This window comes from Mytilus galloprovincialis, chromosome 11 (assembly GCF_965363235.1).
Source record: "Mytilus galloprovincialis chromosome 11, xbMytGall1.hap1.1, whole genome shotgun sequence".
Classification (NCBI taxonomy): Eukaryota; Metazoa; Mollusca; class Bivalvia; order Mytilida; family Mytilidae; genus Mytilus; species Mytilus galloprovincialis.
Window position 1 is genome coordinate 13,549,601 of NC_134848.1, and position 21,744 is coordinate 13,571,344.

At 32.1% G+C, this 21,744-nt stretch overlaps 2 long non-coding RNA genes across 2 annotated transcripts; both read right to left on the bottom strand.

The window, feature by feature from the left end:
• Nucleotides 1-854: 854 nt before the first annotated feature.
• Nucleotides 855-2,671, bottom strand: LOC143051008 (uncharacterized). The gene is made up of 3 exons (XR_012970539.1): nucleotides 2,584-2,671; nucleotides 2,086-2,143; nucleotides 855-898 (listed from the first exon to the last, which is right to left on the bottom strand). It is a non-coding gene; the product is annotated as an uncharacterized LOC143051008 (long non-coding RNA).
• An 88-nt stretch (nucleotides 2,672-2,759) lies between these two features.
• On the bottom strand, nucleotides 2,760-15,294 carry LOC143051009 (uncharacterized). Its single transcript, XR_012970540.1, has 4 exons — nucleotides 15,119-15,294; nucleotides 12,759-12,827; nucleotides 11,810-11,978; nucleotides 2,760-2,889 (listed from the first exon to the last, which is right to left on the bottom strand). It is a non-coding gene; the product is annotated as an uncharacterized LOC143051009 (long non-coding RNA).
• Between the last annotated feature and the right edge of the window lie 6,450 nt (nucleotides 15,295-21,744).

Below are 21,744 nucleotides of genomic sequence, written 5' to 3' on the forward strand. Positions count from 1 at the left end.
ACAATAAGAGTCGTTTTATGTGGATTTAAACCCAAAACAATCCTAGTAATGTCTGATCTACAATTTATTCGCATTTTATCAAAGGTGTATCAAAGCCTTTGAAGAAGTGTCACATTAGGATTGAAATTATACCGTAATATTTTGAATAAGTTTTTGTTTATGTTGTTTCGATTTTTGTCATGTTTTGAATTTTACAGATTTTTATGAAGTTAGAATATTGTAAGCACATTTCTATAAAATTTATATAACATCAAGTCCTCATCACATTATATTTTTTCCCCAATCGGACAAAGACAAATATTTTTTTTTTTATATTGAATCCCTTCAGGTCAAGGCTAATACATATGTACTATTCACGAAATTATACACTGTGCAAAGCATGACAAAAAAACAAACCTGATATGTGATTTGATGAAATGACCACAACTAACAACTTCGATAAACCTGTCCCTAGTCAGGAGTCTCTGGCCTTTGTAAGTCTTGTATACATTTTTGTTTAAGTACAGTTATATTTAAGAGTTGAGTATAAAGTTTATTATCATTGAACTAGTACACCGTTTTGTTCGGGGCTATCTGAAACTCCGAGTGCGGTCGTTTTCTGCTTTTTGGTCGGGCTGTTGTCTCTTTGACACATTACCCATTTCCATTCTCAATTGTAAAGGTATTTGTTGAAGCTTTACTGTAACGTATAGTTGCATGCATCTTTCTAAGGTTTCGTGTGGATATTAACCTAAGGAGCAACAAACTACATAATATTTACATTTCTATATTACTTGGTAATTAGTTTCTTATTAAATTTATATATATATTACCGCATTAAAACATTACTTAAAGCTTACTATCTATACTTATTAGTTTTCGTTCTTTTTCATTTTTCTCTGGCAAGGTTTTGTTGATTCTACAAAAAATGTTCAAAATGTACAGTTATAGGTATTCCAATTTGTTTAACTTGTTTAACAATTACACTACTGATTAAAAAATAAAATAAAATAAAAATAAAAACATTGAATGATTATAATTTCGTAGCAGTTTGTCGAGACGTGTATAGCATAGTCAAATATGACGACCTACATGTAAAGATATATCATCAATTTGTATAATCACAATATATACATTGCGCGCTGACACATTGACAGATATGATTGATGTGAAACGCACGTTAATAAAAGACAGTAAGCTATATCCAGACACAAAATAAATCAACCAATCTAATAAAATCGCTTCTCAAAGACATGAAACGCATGGAAAACCCCTGTCATATTCCTGACTTAGAACAGGCATTTAAAAAGTTGTGATTAAACCAAGTTGTATAACTAGGTAAACCTCTCAAATGTTTTATAGTCGCACATAACTTTATTATATTGACTGCCATATTTTAGCAAAACAGAATTTATACTAGATAAAAATGCAAAAAAAAAAATATTTAAAAAATGGGTACAGCAGACAACACTGTGTTATAATCTTAATTACTTTAAAACACACAACTTTGACACAACATTAATATGGCATATCGACAATATTCAGACAAAGCACATTATCAAAAATGAAAGACAGGAAAACAAAGAAAACAGACAAAATATGCCAATGGCACACTAACACAATTGCAAGATGTATAAGTAATCACGACGAAAAGATATATGTTTTCCACAGAAAAGCCACGGAAAAAAATCAAAATAACTCCCCAGAGACAGAAAATAACACTTATTGGTAACTGTTCAGCCATCAAAAACAAGTAAAATAAGCCAAACCCATACTGCATAGTCAGCTATTAAACGCCCAGACAAATTTTAAACATTGCAAACGTAAAAAGCAAGCGTGTGTACAAATGAATAAACAGAAAACAATATGTAACACTGCAAAGGCTCCTTACTTTTGAAAGGACACATATGGACAATTTCAACTAGTTTGAACGCACTCTCCCTAAAAATGGGGCAGTGATGTAACAGAAGAATGTATAACACAGTGTACCAATCAGTTAAGCAATGTTGAAAGCAATTGCATTACAACTAAAACTAGAGAAATATATACCTCAAATAACACACAGTAAATAAAGAATCATCACAAAGGTACAGTAAATAATCTTACATCGTTATATCAATACAGTTTTGGTTTTTCTTTATGCCAATTTGGGTGCAACTATCATCTGAAGAACAGAACATAATACGTCATTTAAATTCTCTATCATAAACCCATTTGCTATGCTAAAAGCCAAGATTGTTCGGGTTTCTTTCACCATTTTTGACTGATAAAAATCAGAATACATTCTGCCTAGAGATGTAATAATATAATATGCATATTGTGAGAGGAAAATGTAATATCTCTTATAACGCTTTTCATCTAAATGATCAACATTGTATGTTTTATTCTATAAAAACAATTGTCTCACAGAACATTTTTGCTATGTAATGTTCCTCCTAACTGAGCCATTTAAGAAAATTCATTGACTTAACCAATTTGTTTTGTAGCAAAAACAAAAAGAGTCCGATGAAAATTTCTGATTGTTCCTTTTATTTTATTCGTATTCTTTTTCATGTTAAAAAACATGATTGAAGGCAAACTATTTGAAATTCTTGCATAAGCTACCTGTTAATATTGTTGAGTTAGTTAAGTGGGATGTATCATAGCAAGAGCAATCTTCTTCTGTTGGTATACAGTAACACACATTTCTTGGTGTTTTAAGGAATGAATATTTCTTTTTATAATCACATCGACATGTTCTATCATCCTTTGTTGAAGTTTCACTGTATATAACTTGTCCTTCCTCGTTGCAATGTGATTTTTCATAGACACAATTTGTCATGCTTCCATTGGTCCAAAATAAAAATGGCTGAAAACGTGTGCTTGTACATTTTCCTCTGCTAAAGTCTCCGGCATAGATTCGCTTGCTTCCTGTTATTATACAAAGGCAAATGGAAATAACAATAATAAAACCGTAACTTAAGCAGAGCATAATAGCACGCATATACATATACCATACTACCATATATGAGTCAACGGTTTAAATGGATGCCAAAAAGAGCAATAATGTTGAATTCGGATTTAAGGTATTCAACGTTACGAACCGGATACATTCTATTTTTTGAATTTTATTCTTCATCAGAAGCAAGTCTTTTTCGATTGGGCTCAAGTCTGGTGATTGTGCAGGCCAGGTAAGTTGCGGTATTTGGTTTTGCCCTTTCCATTGTTCTACAACCCTTGACCGATGACAGGGTGCATTATCATCTTGAAATAGACAAGGTTCATTGCCAAAATGTTTGCTTCTAACTTGTCAGAAATTATCGTCCAGTGTTTCTATATACTTGACAGAGTTCATATTACCATTTATCAAAGCTAAAATACAAACTCTAACATATGTTAGACATCCCAAGACCATGATTGTAAGATTGGTGGACGGTCGCTGTGCAACAGATTCTAGGCATTCAGGTCTCCAAATTTCATTTGACTTCTCAAATGTTGTTGTTGATATCAACAATGGCAAAACTTCGTTACGATTCTGGTTTACAAATCCGTATTTACAAAGTTAAGTTAGAGTAATTCCCCTTTCGACACATGTTATTGATTTAACGTGACACAACATCGATCATGACGTTCTTAAAAGTCGGAAAACGAAATTCATCACCCAGCGCCATTACAAAAGTTGACTCAATTACGGCACCATGCTGTATATATGAAAACCTAAATGTCGCACCACTTGTCGGCGTCTCAGACGTTAACATTTTTTTTCTTCAAAAAAGGTTTCTGATTAATGAATAATGTTATGGCGAAACAGGTTTAAGTGATCTTTGACATAACTTAAAAGGAAAAATCGAAAGAAGATGAACTTTAGTGACGTTCATTGAGTATTCACTGTATGTCCCGGATAGAAAAAAACAGATCTATAGAACATTCGTAATTATTAGCATGATCTCTGTTTTAAAACAGATGTTTTCTGGATGTGAGGTAAATTTCACATGTTGAATGAACAAGTACACAATATATTGTAAGAGCTGAAGGCACGAAATTATCATCTCTTCTATGGTAAACATTTCGGAGAGGCAAGTTACAATGTATGAGACACATCTATTAGCAGTTGAAACTTAAATTCCTCCAATTTGTTTCAAAGACACGTATGTTTGAAGCCCTGTGTGTTCCTCTGTCAATCAATTCTACAAATCAGTTCTTGTAAAAATGAATCGGCAACTTAAACAACAGTGTCACAGAACCAAACATGGTCTTTTCATCATTTTTTACACATTTTGAAAACAATCTAAAGTAACAAACGGTAGACATTTTGTAGATCTTTTGATGATTAAAAGGCAGTTTAAATGACCCACTTTTGTAATCGTAAAGTTTAGGAAAAGATAAACCTTTTTACATTACTATGAAAACATATTTTAATTCAAATGATCTTTGTTCTCATATGCTGAAACATTGAAAGTGTTTGTCCTTTACTTTGCATTTGAAACTGCTGAGAAAATCATAGATGGTACTTTTTTTTATATTTCAACATGTACAAAATGCCACAATGGTCCGTTATCACACAAAAATAAAGACAAAACGTTTGTTTATTGTCCTATATTTACATTTACTCTCGATCAAATTACAACACGTACATGTAACATGATGACAAATAGTTTGCCAAAACTTTATATGCACAAAATGTCAGATAGTCTGTCCTTTACCTTTTGACATGCCCACAATTTCATAAAAAGTATGTCCTCTACCTTTTGACCTGCACGAAATGTCACAGATTGACTGTCATTTACCTTTTGATATGCACAAAATGTCAGATAGTCTGGCCTATACCTTTTGATATGCACAAAATGTCAGATTATCTGTTCTTTACCTTTTGACATGCACAAAATGTCAGCTTATCTGTCCTATACCTTTTGATATGCACAAAATTTCATATATAGTATACGCAATTCCTAAACCTTTTGCCCTACACGACTTGTCACAGATTGTCTGCCCTTTCCTTTTTCATATGAATAACATATCAGATAGTCTGTCCTTTACCTTTTGACATGCACAAAATGTCGCAGATTGTTTGTCCTTTACCTTTTCATATGCACAAAAATTCAGATAGTCTGTCCTCTACCTTTTGACATGCTCAAAATGTCCGATAGTCTGTCCTATACCTTTTGACATGCACAAAATGTAAGATAGTCTGTCTTATACCTTTTGACATGCTCCAAATGTCCGATAGTCTGTCCTATACCTATTTATATGAACAAAATGTCAGATAGGCTGTCATATACCTTTAGACATGCACACAATGTCAGATAGTCTCTTCTATAACTGTTGATATGCACAAATTGTCAGATTATCTGTCCTTTACCTTTTGACATGCACATATTGTCAAATTATCTGTCCTTTACCTTTTGATATGCACAAAATGTCAGATAGTCTGTCTGATACCTTTTGACATGGACAAAATGTCAGATTGTCTGTCCTTTACCTTTTCATATGCACAAAATGTCCAACAGTCTGCTCTGTACCTTTAGACATGCACAAACAACAGATAGTCTGTCCTATAAGTTTTGACATGCACAAATTGTCAAACTATCTCTCCTTTACCTTTTGATATGCACAAAATGTCAGATAGTCTGTCCTATACCTTTTGACAAGGATAAAATGTCAGATTATCTGTCCTTCACCTTTTGACATGCACAAAATGTCTGACTATCTGTCTTATACCTTTTGATACCGACACAATTTCATATATAGTATACGTAAGTCCTATATCTTTTGACCTGAACGAATTTTCAGATAACCTGTCCTATACCTTTTGACATGCAAAAAATGTGAGATAGTCTGTCCTATACCTTTTGCAATGCACAAACTGTCACAGATTGTCTGTCCTTTACCTTTTGTTATGCCTAAAATTTCATATATAGTATACCTATATCTATATCCTATATCTTTTGACCTGCACAAAATGTCAGATAATCTGTCCTTTATCTTTTGACCTGCACAAAATGTCAGATTATCTGTCCTATGCCTTTTGACATGCACAAAATGTCAGAGAGTCTGTCCTCTACCTTTTGTTATGCTCAAAATGTCCGATAGTCTATCCTCTACCTTTTGAAATGCACAAAATGTAAGATAATCTGTTCTTCACCTTTTGACATGCTCAAAATGTCCGATAGTCTGTCCTATACCTTTTGCTATGAACAAAATGTCAGATAGACTGTCCTATAACTTTTGACATGCACAAAATGTCAGATAGTCTGTTCTATACCTTTTGATATGCACAAAATGTCAGATTATCTGTTCTTTACCTTTAGACATGCACAAAATGTCGCAGATTGTCGGTCCTTTACCTTTTCATAAGCACAAAATGTAAGGTAGTTTGTCCTCTACCATTTGACGTGCTCAAAATGTCCGATAGTCTGTCCTATACCTTTTGACATGCACAAAATGTAAGATAGTCTGTCCTATACCTTTTGACATTCACAAAATGTCAGATAAGCTGTCCTTTACCTTTTGACCTGCACAAATTGCCAGATACTCTGTCCTATACCTTTTGACATGCACAGAATGTCAGATAGTCTGTCCTATACCTTTTGACTTGCACAAATTGCCAGATAGTCTGTCCTATACCTTTTGGCATGCACAAAATGTCACGTAGTGTCTGTCCTATACCTTTTGATCTGCACAAATTGTCAGATAAGCTGTCCTTTACCTTTTGACCTGCACAAATTGTAAGATAGTCTGTCCTATACCTTTTGACATGCACAAAATGTCAGATAGTCTGTCCTATACCTTTTGACCTGCATAAATGGTCAGATAGTCTGTTCTATGACTTTTGACATGCACCAAATGTCAGATAGTCTGTTCTATACCTTTTGATATGCACAAAATGTCAGATTATCAGTTCTTTACCTTTGACATGCACAAATTGTCGCAGATTGTCTGTCTTTTACCTTTTCATATGCACAAAATATCAGATAGTTTGTCCTCTACCTTTTGACATGCTCAAAACGTCCGATAGTCTGTCCTATACCTCTTGACATGCACAAAATGTAAGATAGTCTGTCTTATATCTTTTGACATGCACCAAATGTAAGATAGTCTGTCTTATACCTTTTGACATGCTCCAAATGTCCGATAGTCTGTCCTATACCTTTTGATATGAACAAAATGTCAGATAGGCTGTTCTATACCTTTTGACATGCACAAAATGTCAGAAAGACTCTTCTATAACCTTTGACATGAACAAATTGTCAGATTTTTATCTGTTTTGTATCTTTTGACATGCACGTTTTGTCAAATTATCTGTCCTTTACCTTTTGACTTGCACAAAATGTCAGATTATCTGTCGTATACCTTTTTATATCCACAAAATTTCATATATAGTATACATAAGTCCTATATCTTTTGACCTGCACGAATTTTCAGATAGTCTGTTCTATACCTTTTGACATGCACAAAATGTCAGATAGTCTGTCCTATACGTTTTGCAATGCACAAAATGTCAGATAGTCTGTCCTATACCTTGTGCAATGCACAAAATGTCACAGATTGTCTGTCCTATACCTTTTGATATGCATACAATTTCATATATAGTATACGTATGTTCTACATCTTTTGACCTGCGCAAAATGTCCGATGATCTGTCCTATACCTTTTGACCTTCATAAAATATCAGATTATCTGTCCTAAGCCTTTTGACATGGACAAAATGTATGATAGTCTGTCCTATACCTTTTGACATGAACAAAATGTGAGATTATCTGTCCTATATCTGTTGACATGCACAAAATGTCAGATTATCTGTCTTATACCTTTTGATATCCACAAAATTTCATATATAGTATACATAAGTCCTATATCTTTTGACCTGCACTAATTTTCAGATAGTCTGTTCTATACCTTTTGACATGCACAAAATGTCAGATAGTCTGTCCTATACCTTTTGCAATGCACAAAATGTCAGATAGTCTGTCTTATACCTTGTGCAATGCACAAAATGTCACAGATTGTCTGTCCTATACCTTATGATATGCATAAAATTTCATACATAGTATTCGTATGTTCTACATCTTTTGACCTGCGCAAAATGTCCGATAATCTGTTTTATACCTTTTGACTTGCACAAAATATCAGATTATCTGTCCTAAGCCTTTTGACATGGACAAAATGTAGGATAGTCTGTCCTATACCTTTTGACATGAACAGAATGTCAGATTATCTGTCCTATATCTGTTGACATGCACAAAATGTCAGATTATCTGTCTTATACCTTTTGATACCCACAAAATTTCATATATAGTACACGTAAGTCCTATATCTTTTGACCTGCACTAATTTTCAGAGAGTCTGTGCTATACCTTTTGACATGCAAAAAATGTCAAATAGTCTGTCTTCTACCTTTTGACATGCTCAAAATGTCCGATAGTCTGTCCTATACGTTTTGACCTGCACAAAATGTCAGATAGTCTGTCCTATACCTATTGACATGCACAAAATGTCAGATAGTGTGTCCTATAACTTTTGACATGCAAACAATGTCAGATAGTCTGTTCTATACCTTTTGATATGCACAAAATGTCAGATTATCTGTTCTTTACCTTTTGACATGCACAAAATGTCGCAGATTGTCTGTCCTGTACCTTTTCATATGCACAAAATGTCAGATAGTCTGTCCTCTATCTTTTGACATGCACAAAATGTAAGATAGTCTGTCTTATACCTTTTGACATGCTCAAAATGTTCAATAGTCTGTCCTATACCTTTTGACATGCACAAAATGTCAGATAGTCTCTTCTATAACTTCTGACATGCACAAATTATCAGATTATCTGTCCTTTACCTTTTTACATGCACATATTGTAAAATTATCTGTCCTTTACCTTTTGATATGCACAAAATGTCAGAAAGTCTGTCCTATACCTTTTGACATGGACGCAATGTCAGATTATCTGTCCTTTACCTTTTGACATGCAAAAAATGTCAGATTATGTGTCTTATACCTTTTGATACCGACAAAATTTTATATATAGTAAACGTAAGTCCTATATCTTTTGACCTGCACGAATTTTCAGATAGCCTGTCCTATACCTTTTGCAATGCACAAAATGTCACAGATTGTCTGTCCTATACCTTTTGATATGCATACAATTTCATATATAGTAAACGTATATCTATATCCTATATCTTTTGACCTGCGCAAAATGTCTGATAATCTATCCTATATCTTTTGACCTGCACAAAATGTGAGATTATCTGTCCTATGCCTTTTGAAATGCACAAAATGTCAAATTATCTGTCTTATACCTTTTGATATGAACAAAATGTCAGATTAATTGTTTTTGTACCTTTTGACATGCACAAAATGTCACAGATTGTCTGTCTTTTACCTTTTGACCTCAAAAAATGTCAGATTATCTTTCCTATGCCTTTTGACATGCACAAATTGTCAGATTATCTCTCTTATACATTTTCACATGCACAAAATGTCACAGATTGTCTGTCCTAATCCTTTTGATCTGCACAAAATGTCAGATTATCTGTCCTATACCTTTTGACATGCACAAAATGTCACAGATTATCTGTCCTTTACCCTTTCATATGCACAAAATGTCAGATAGTCTGTCTTTTGCCTTTTGACATATATAAAATGTCCGATAGTCTGTCCTATAACTTTTGACATGCACAAATTGTCAGATTATCTGTTCTTTACCTTTTGACATGCACAAAATGTCACAGATTGTCTGTCCTTTACCTTTTCATATGCACAAAATGTGCGATTATCTGTCATATACCTTTATACATCACAAAAAAAAAACAAATAATCTGTCCTATAATTTTTGACATGCACAAATTGTCAGATTATCTGTCCTTTACCTTTTGACATGCACATATTGTCAGATTATCTGTCCTATGCCTTTTTATCATAAAAAAATGTCAGATTATTTCTCTTTTACCTTTTCATATGCACAAAATGTCAGATAGTCTATTTTTTACCTTTTGACATGCACAAAGTGTCAGATAATCTGTCCTATACCTTTTGATATGCACAAAATGTCAGATTATCTGTTCTTTACCTTTTGACATGCACAAAATGTCACAGATTGTCTGTCCTTTACTTTTTCATATGCACAAAATGTGTGATTATCTGTCCTATACCTTTATACATCACAAAAAAAAAACAGATAATCTGTCCTATAACTTTTGACAACACAAATTGTCAGATTATCTGTCCTTTACCTTTTGACATGCACATATTGTCAGATTATCTGTCCTTTACCTTTTGATATGCACAAAATGTCAGATAGTCTGTTCTGTACCTTTTGACTCTCACAAAATGTCAGATTATCTGTCTTATACTTTTTAATATCCACAAAATTTCATCTATAATATACGTAAGTCTTATATCTTTTGACCTGCACGAATTTTCAGATAGTCTGTCCTATACCTTTTGACATGCACAAAATGTCAAATAGTCTGTCCTATACATTTAACAATGCACAAAATGTCACAGATTGTCTATCCTATACCTTTTGATATGCACAAAATATCCAATAGTATGTCCTTTACCGATTGATATGCACAAAATGTCAGATTGTCCTTTACCTTTCTATATGCACAAAATGTCAGATGGTCTGTCCTATACCTTTTGATTTGAAGTAATGTCACATTATCTGTCCTATACCTTTAGACATGCACAAAATGTCCGATAGTCTGTCCTTTACCTTTTAATGCACAAAATGTCAGATGGTTTGTCTTATACCTTTTGATATGCACAAATGTCAGATTATCTGTCCTTTACCTTTTGACATGCACGAAATGTAACAGATTTTCTGTCCTATACCTTTTGATATGCACAAAATGTCTGATAGTCTGTCCTTTACCTTTTTAATTCCCAAAATGTCAGATGGTCTGTCCTTTACCTTTTGATATGCACAAAATGTCAGATAGTCTGTCTTTTGCCTTTTGACATGCTGAAAATATCCGATAGTCTGTCCTATACCTTTTGACATGCACAAAATGTAAGATAGTCTGTCCTATACCTTTTGACACGCTCAAAATGTCCGATGGTCTGTCCTATATCTGTTGATATGAAAAAAATGTCAAATAGTCTGTCCTATAACTTTTGACATGCACAAAATGTCAGGTAGACTGTTCTATACCTTTTGATATGCACACAATGTCAGACTATTTGTTCTTTACCTTTTGACATGCACAAAATGTCACAGATTGTCTGTCCTTTACCTTTTCATATGCACAAAATGTCCGATAATCTGTCCTTTACCTTTAGACATGCACAAAAAACAGATAGTCTGTCCTTTACCTTTTGAAATGCACAAATTGTCAGATTATCTGTCATTTACCTGATGACATGGACAAAATGTCAGATTATCTGTCCTTCACCTTTTGACTTGCACAAAATGTCAGATTATCTGCATAAAATTTCATATATAGTATACGTATGTCCTATATCTTTTGACCTGCTCAAAATGTCCGATAATCTGTCCTATACCTTTTGACATGCACAAAATGTCAAATAGTCTGTTCTATAACTTTTGACATGCACAAAATGTCAGATAGTCTGTTCTATACCTTTTGATATGCACAAAATGTCAAATAGTCTGTTCTATACCTTTTGATATGCACAAAATGTCAGATTATCTGTTATTTACCTTTTGACATGCACAAAATGTCACAGAATGTCTGTCATTTTTCTTTTCATATGCACAAGATGTCAGATAGTCTGTCCTTTACTTTTTGACATGCACAAAAAAATTGATTACTTCAAAATTGGTTGATACCCCATTTCATATATTCAAACATCAGATTATATCTATAAAACACGTAATAAATGTACCTTTTCTATCCCAGTCTGGTCCATTACATCCTTCAACATATCTCCCTGCCACATTGTTGTATAAACAAAAGTATTTCATAGTGCTGTTACACTTTACTTGTGATTGAAGTGTCCAGCTAGCTTGTGAAGGACATCTGAAGTCGTATGGGTCTGTGCACAAAACAACTGTCTGAAAATACATCCCATATAAATTGATAATTGAATATTAAATTGATTATTTGATATTAAATTATACATGGTGTATATTGTTTTGACTTTTCGTCGAGAACAATTAAATATGGTCAGTGGCTAAACAGTTTATAGAAATCAAATTATCTTCATTTTCTCAAAACCTTTTCAGGAATAAGTTAAGGCACCGTGGATTATTAGAATATAGTATATGTGTAAAGTTAATTTCACATATTGTAAGAATATTTCAGAGGAGCCCCATTCAAATAATGACAAACCCATAGAGTATTTTCTTTAAATTTTCTCTTGATTTTTTAGTGTTTTTTTTTTTTTTTTTTTTTTGCTTCTTAAATGAACAAGACAGTAAATTTTGCATTTCCCTGATGAATTAACTTGTTGGAAAGATTTGCAATACTTTCAAGATAAAAAGCAGTAGCAAATTAGGCGAGGTTCCCATGACTATTAACAACTTTACATACATGTACAAACCCATATGAAAGGATTTGCCATCAATAAGTTTCTTTACTACATATTAATGAACCAACCATGTTGAACTAAAACAACATGAGTGTTTGTCAATGTGTAACCAATGTAGAGACATTTGCATATTTCTAACTTAGTCAGTTGGGATTTTTTCCTATCAGAATAGCAATAAATGATCTTAAACAAATGCAAACATAAAACAAGACAGCTTTTCCTTTTTTTGTTGGCAAAGCATAACTTCATACCACACACATAATTGACATAAAAGAATAAATTAAAAATTTGTATTTATACTTACTTTAAGAACTAAGCATGCTAAAACTGAAGTGCAATACCTTATCTTGCTTTTCAACATCATCACCTTAAACTTAAAAATCAAATCAACTGTTAATGAAGTATACTGACACACATAGAACTTGTTTAAAGTTATTACTTGTTTATAACACAATACTGATTCAGATTTAATCTACCACTTTTACATTATATGACATTTGTTGTCCATTCGTTTGATGTGTTTTATCATTGTATTTTGCCATTTGATTAGGGACTTTCCGTTTTGAATGAATTTTCCTTCGCTTCGGATTCTTGATTCTTTGGTCGTCTTTTGTTTCCTAGTAAAACCTACGAGATGTGACCTACCGAATTATACTTTAAAAATCTAGTGAACCTTCTGGAGCATCTGAGATCACTCCCAGTTTTTGGTTGAATTTGTGTTGCAAAGTTTTTTTTTCTATGTTGTATTTTGTGTACTACTGTTTGTCTGTTTGTTTTGAGCCATGGCGGTGTCAGTTTATGTTCAATTTATGAGTTTGAATCTCCGTCTCGTATCTTTCGGTACTTTTATATAATACTGCTATATATCAGAGCTCAAATGCAGTGGTTGTAAACTATATTATATATGTAACTGTAATGACGTCAACAGTTTGAAATTCTCAAAAGTAATGTTGTCTATAAAAAGACTCCAATACGAACAAATGTGATTAAATTCAAACGAGAATACTTATAGCCTTATAATAACAAAAACAATTGATAAAAACACAATTCAAGAGACATGAACCAACGACAACTATTGAATAACAGGCTTCTAACTTAGGAAAAGACAAATGTGGCGGTGTTAAACATGTGTGTGAACGCTTGACGATGACGCTTACCTTGACAGTTAAATATACAAATATATGCACTTTTATATTTTTTGATTGCACAATAGTTAGATAGGAAGATGTGGTTTGATTACCAATGAGACAACTCTCCATTCAAGTTACAATTTATAAAAGTAAACCTTTATAGGTCAATGTACTGCCTGCAACACGGAGCCTTGGCTAACACCGACCAGCAAGCTATAAGCTATAAGCTAATGGGCCCCAACAATTACTAGTTTAAAACCATTCAGTCGGGAAAACGAGAAACACTAGTACTTATGATCCATACACACAGACAACAACCACTGAAAATCAGTGTTCACCATCACAACGAATATGTCATTTGATAAGAGACTTTCCGATTTAAATTCTCCTTGGAGTTTGTTATTTTTGTAATTTTACTTTTTACAGCAACTTGATATAATTATAACGTTCAGTTTTTATTGGTGGAGGCAGCAATGTTGTCTAGAAATTACCACTGAATCTTGGCAGAAAAACTGAAATAAGATTTCCGCTACAACTGTACATATTAGTGGTACAGTAAATGAGTTCATGTCATACAGTGACCGTGAACCATTTCGAATTTGAACATTTAATTTGTACAAAATTCATATAGCAAAACTTTGAATGCTGATTTAAGACTAACTTGCAAAAGATATGCAGAAATACATTCCAATGTAAAGACCTAAGGCAGATAAAGACACGATTCATACCCCTACACATGAACCCTACCTTGATATATGTTATGTGTGAATAAACTCATCATAGATACCAGGATTTATATATTCAATTTGTATTAGCGCTAGATGCGCGTTTGGTCTACACAAGACTCAATAACTGACATTAGCATGTCGACACAACATGTTGGCTACTGATAGGTTACAATTTAGTTGTATATTTGAAAAGGAAATGATAACATTCCACTTGTCCATATTTGTTTTATAAACATAGTATGATTTCATTTGTTGTAATACATATCTTTTCAAATGTTTAAACGCAAATTCATATTCGCAAAAATCAAGATATGCGTAGAACTCGGCTTCTTGCAAGGTAATGCGGTATTATTCTGTTTATATACACTTTGAAATGAGTTTGAAAATGTCTTGTTATGTAAATTACGGATAATATTCAGATGCCTGTTAATTATAAGACGTTTTATATTTAATTTGTATTTCTCTACCCAATAACCATGTGATAACATGTGATTAAGTAATGCATTTTAGAACTTGATAACATTGGTATCTAATTAAGAAAAACTTTAATGCTGTAAAGATATCATCACAATAGTTTAAGCTATTGATACAATGGATAAGCGTTCATTCACGAAAAACAAACAACTCGCCCTCGAGGCTCATATTATCTTTTATCAAGAATCAACGCTTTTTATACCTATAGTACAGAATTGCTTACAGCACACAATATCGACACTTTATTTGAATATATATATATATATATATACACTGTACAGCTCGATACTGATTTGGAGACGAAGTGTAAATATATAAATATTAAGGTTTACCTTGATTCTCTATCGTGACTGGCTCCCTCCAAGTAATGTTAAAAGCATGTAACGGACACGGACTTCTACCTTACTATCTATGCCGGAGAAAATGTTTTCAAAATCACATCTTTCTGTCTATGGTTGCCACGTCATAGCTTCTATATTTCCCTTACATCTTCGTTATGGCACGGTGACAAAAATTTGCTACATCTTCTGAAAGATTAAGTGAAGTGTTTCTGTCAATTTTGCAATCCAATATTTTTAAGGGCATACAATACAGTAGCAGAGGCACATAAACACGTTTTAAAAACTGTTCGTGTTTTTTTCTCGACGTTGCTTATCAGAACATTGTAATTTCGCAATGTTTCTAATAAGAACAATTACGTTTTACGATGTCGCTTTAGATGTAGTCACATTTAAGGAAAACGACTAACGTCATAAATCCGATTGCGCAAATTTGAAAAAAGTACCTTCTAAGAAAATAGGTCATATCACGAAAATTGTTATATTTATTCATTAGTAATTAAGTCAACCGTTATAACTAGAAATGTGAAAATAATAAAATCCACATTCATAATGTTGACATTCATATAGAAAATGAGTAAAATATATATAAATAATGATTTGACTATTAAAGAGTAGATATATATCTGAAAAATATATAAGCAAATTTAAAAAGGTTCTAAAATCAAGAACTCCTAAACAGTGTAATCGGGCCTAAGAGATGAAATCGGTAAATATAATATATGTAATTGAATCTGGTAAAATAGCTAGCTAAACCTCTAAATTGTATTGCAGTCGTATAAAATTCAGTAAAATATTGACATCAATGTATGAACAACACCAACAGCCATAATATGTAAAAAAAATACAAAATAGTGGTACAGCATTAAATATTGTCATACTTGAAAACAAATATCTCAAAAACCGACCACGCTGTCGTGAATGGAGCTTTGTTTACAAAACATGAATTCGTTGTTTAAGATCATGAACGATATATATAATGAATTAAAACGTAGATTCAACCAACGAATACACCGCTTTCATCACATAAATTACCTTTGATAAAAAAAAAATGTTTGTTGGATTGTTTGTAGTCATTATTTATCAATCTGGTTGATCAAATAACAAAAGTAAGTCAAATGTAGTAGGTTTGCACAATAATACGTCATATATTTCGTTGGCTGATAAGCTGCATGAACATTAGTTGAGTCGCAGAAGTCGGTTTGGTATAGAAAATAACACAAAGTTAGCTTGGATTTGCTAATCACATTTAGTTTAACTACAGATTTAAAAAATGTGTTAGACGCCTGATCAAACGTTAAGAGTTCAACTTATATTGTTACACAAATTTAAGGCAAGCACTCTCGAAGCATTCAAAGAAAAATTAATTCAGGACCAATATTTTTGCCGCACTAAGTGGATGTATTCAAACATGAAAACAAATATTTCAGCGGTGTTCTGATGATATACAGTGCATGCAACAAATCAAAATCAAAGCTAGATGCGGCATAACTTTGTGAATCTAAAATAAAAAAAATTGCGAACACGTCAGGAGTAGGAGAATAAACTATATACGGATGGTCTGGTTAATTGAATCCCGATGGATGAATATGCTGGTTTAGGATAACATTTCGTCTGATTAACGCTGATAGTCAAATTTAAAACAAATATCATAGTCATTTCCTTATTTCATATTGTGTGAATATGTCTAAAACGTTTGGTTTTATCCACGACTATATCTATATATAATGTATATTGTATTAATATCATAGCATATCTATTTACTTAACAAAACAAAAATGGGTTCTTTTATCCCTGCATATTCGTTTCGCGTGCACTTCTATAATGGAGATCAATCATGTTCTAATAAATAATTTATCAGTTAACATGTCATTATTTCATGTCATATATATATTTGCAAGGTGCCTTAATATTGACTCTCATAACAGAGCATATCCTCTTATAGTATTGATTTCATTAGTTTGGTCGTATTTTGCATCGTGTAAATACATATAAAGGTTATGATAAAAAATAAAAGGTCTATAAAATCACAAGAAAAACATGAAACAATAGTTTCCATCAATATTACTCATTACATAGCACATCGTACTTCTTTAAGAAATGCAAATCTGAATAGTCTTATAAAAAGAGGTTCAATTAAACTTTTTTTTAAATACTTCTTTTTATTTTTTATAGTAAATTTTACTGAAGGGATTCTAAGAATTATTAAAAAAAAATGGTACATACTATATGGAAGATAATACCAATTGTTTCAATTTATAAATTTTATCCTGAGTCCTAGCGATTTTGAAACCTGGTGACAGGGAACAACAACTACTTTAATGTCATTACACACATGCATGACTCATATTATCTACGATAAATGGATTTTAATTCAATTTCATCATTTTTACGTAACATTTTTGTGTGGATGTATTTTAATCCTTATTTATTGTATGATTTGTCCGAATCGTTCACAAAACATTGAACGTGTATTATTTTTTGATTTGTGAAAAATAATTGCTATTCACGTCAGGGTAACCTACAATTGAGGTACTTTTAAATTTGACAGGCGTTATTGTTTGCGTCAACATATTGTATTACCTTTGTATAAATAGACATGTGATCTTCATAAGATTTTACCTGTGTTTTAAACCTGAGGTTACACTAATGATGAGTGAAGTTTAAAATATTTATGCATATGGATAAGACGATATTTAAAAATTCTTTACTTGTGTGTTCGGAGTTTAAATAGGACAATTCTTTTTATACAAACATATACAATCAGGAGATATGCTACACGGAAAATTATAAAAATTAGTATGTATGACAGGAATAATTCATAATTCAGTCATAGTCGGCTGATTGTATTCTAGCTATTTGAGATGATATTTGCGATAAATTTGTTTAAACTTACATTTTTGATTTAAGGTGGGACGAAAGATACCAGAGGGACAGTCAAACTCATAAATCGAAACAAAACTGACAACGCCATGGCTACAACTGAAAAGGACAAACAGACAAACAATAGTACACATGACAAAACATAGAAAATTAAAGAATAAATAACACGAACCCCACCAAAAACTAGGGGTGATCTCAGGTGTTCCGGACGGTTAAGCAGATCCTGCTCCACATGTGGTACCTGTAGTGTTGCTTATAAGATATCAAATCCGGTTAATAATCTTATTGGTTAGGTCACATTCATGAATGGGAAGGGGATTGTGGCTACGACGTAAGGAACATATCCGATATCATTTGTGAAACGGTTATTCAATAGCAGTCAACCAAATCGTGATGGCGTCCGTAAAATTTACTAATGGTGATGATTTCAACTTCACCATTTGGAACTCTTGATTTAATAGCTTTCTTGTGAGCAACAACCCTCTATCACGCACGGAAATGTCGTATCAATATATACACATATAGTTTGAACAGAGAAGCTAATTTGTTATCCTTCTGATTACGTTTACAACGTTTATGCTTTTGTCTGAAAGAAACCTTAACGTTAACTGTCAGTTCCTACTTGACAATTATTTTATCTTTTTTTTTTGTTCCATATCCTGCTCTCTCAATCAAAAATCGCGTGCTAAGATAGATAAGGGAAATTACATGAAATACAATGTCAGCACTTCATGGACTTCATAATAAGATGACATTTAAGATTTGATTATCATACCAGTACAGTCCAGATTATATGACATACAAGACGATTTAAATTTCAAATTATTTATTTTCTCATCTGAGCAACACAATTCAAACATCATAACCATTTGAAGTATTGGAATATACTATCTTTCGCTCATAATACATACATTATCTTAATTTATAATTATTCTAATTAATTTTAAATGATACACACACTTCATTTAATGTATTTGGTTTATGAAACGATTTAGTCTTGATTTTCTTTAAAAACATATTTTTTTTACACTTAAAATGTTAATCGGTAATACCAAGTCCTTCACAAATTATATAGAATTGCCTTGCGCTATTGATTTCAGTTCCATTTCATTTTATTTACGTTATTTTTTTCATTTTTTTCTTTGTACTTTTATGTTCCTATTGGTCGTATGACTTGTAACATTTTATCAGTATTAAGGCATTTATCTATCGGGATGTTGGTGTTACATTTGTTATTCTCGTGGTGTTTTGTCTGATGATTGGTCTGTTTCTGTGTGTGTTGCGTTTCGATGTTGTGTCGTTGTTCTCCTCTTATATTTAATGCGTTTTGCTGGGTTTGGTTTGTTACCCCGATTTTGTTTTTTGTCCATGGATTTATGAGTTTTGAACAGCGGTATACTACTGTTGCCTTTATTCAAGCATTCTTCGGACTCTAAGGTGTAATTTTGAATGTTTGAATCCCAACTATGGTTATGATAACTATGTTTGTTTAAGTTGCTCACTCACTATTGTGGGAGAGAAAACATTGCAACTTGCATCAACTAGCAAACACGTGAGATATTATCTTATTGTTTGAAATGGTTTTAGCACATCATTTGCTTTGGAATATGCCTATCCCAAGTACGTGATTTGACAACTACTTTCTATTCGTTCTGTTGGTCGATATATTGACGTTGATTATTTAAATAGTTATCAAAGGTATCAGGATTATCTTTAATTCGCCAGACACGCGTTTCGTCTAATTCAGACTATCAATAACGCTCAGATCAAAATCTAGACCTGAAAATATTATTTATATATTTTGACATTTAATTTGTCAAAACAGATTCCATCATTAATTTAGGTCAATATTATCTGAAATATAAAACATACCTTTTATGCGACTTGTTTATAAAAATACCAGTGTGATCTATAATGCAAAATCCACAAAAAATATGGACTTTCCAAGAATATGAAATACCTTACCTTGGTCAAACAATGAAAAACTCAAATTGAGTGGCATAGTCACTAATTGTATTGGTTTTTGCATGAATAAGAAGGTAGTGGAATTTTGAAAAACCAAGGTCTAATGTGACCAATTAAAATATCATGGTATAACGCCATTTGACAAATAGTCATTCCATTGTTTTTTTTATTTGTGTGATACTGTGTGCGACACAAAAAAAAAAAAAAAAAACAAGACATTAAAACCATGTTCATCGGATTGCATTCTATTTTTTTTATAGATTATATAAATTGTTTGAAAAAATAGGAGAATAATTATGACAAATAATTGTTCAAAGAAGTTAAGAGGACTTAGATTCAAATCTTCTTTAACTATAATTGATTAAATATCACGATGTTTTTCTCAGTCAACATTTATAACTCATGCTTTGAATCAAGCAACGTGGACATTTTAACCGTTATCCCTTTTTAAGATTAATAAAGAAGAAAACAAATTTCGGTTAATATTTAAATTCACATCGGTAAGTCAAGCGGATGGTTGTTGAATATTCAAACAAATGAATTTAAAAAAGATACGTCTCCCTAATCTCCATATATAGTTTAAATGACCTACATGTACTGAAATCTGACACATATTGAATCAATATTATCCAGGTCAATTGATAACAATAAAATTCAATAATAACCTGAACAGAAAGATTTAAAAACAAATTTCCAAGTTTGATTTCATTTTGACATGTTCAATACTTTCTGAAACAACCGAGAAAACTGCTCATCAAAATTATGAAAATATTTTCCATAAACACAACACTACATTTACATGTTGTATAGCCTAAAAAATGTCTGACGATATTTAATGGTGTAATGTAAACATGGACATAATTGTCAAAAGTTATTGATCCACCGTTCCAAAACCCTGAGCAGAACACATTGAAATATGAACCATACGTAAAATATCGTGTAAATAAACATTAACAAAGTACAATTATGTAATTATCATTATATTTTTTAAACTGTTTTTAAATAAGACAATAATAATTTAGTTTTAACAAGCAATGTCCTTTGTTTATTATTTTAAAAGGTATGTTGTTTTGACTCTTAGACAGAACATTAAATAGGTTAACTTACATTCTTGTTAATATTGTTGTCTGCAAAATATTGACATTCACATACCATTACGTGTATTCTATAAATAAAACGATCGAAATACTGTCACAAGGTAGATTGATTTAAATTTATTCTATGTAGTTTACACTAGAATTAAAAACAAATATGTCGGCTTGTTATATATTTTTTATTCTTTCAAAATGGTCTAGAAATATGACATCTGTTCATCCGAAACTAACCAGATGAACACATGTATTATGTTTAAACGTTGTATTCAGTTGACAATGCATTCTATACTATAATAGTGCAGCTCTTTGTAACAAATGATTCAATCAAGATCGATAGCAATATATTTTTACGTGGTTTCAGAGAAAAAGAGGAAGTTACGATTAAACTGTTACAAATGAACGATACATGCAGACATGAAACATGATCAGATAGATTAAGCAGATGTAATGTGAATTTTGTTTAATGAAATGCATTTTCAACTCCTCGAGAACCTCTTCTTTAGACATACACATAAATGTTGACTATAGTGGTTATTTCAGTACCAGCATCTAACAGTCTAAGACAAAACCTAAATTGAAAATTGTTTTCACTATGGTAGCCACATCCTACATCCGCGAATCGAGATCGAAACTAAGATAAGTAACACGATATTTAAGAAGTTTTCAAACGTTCCTAAG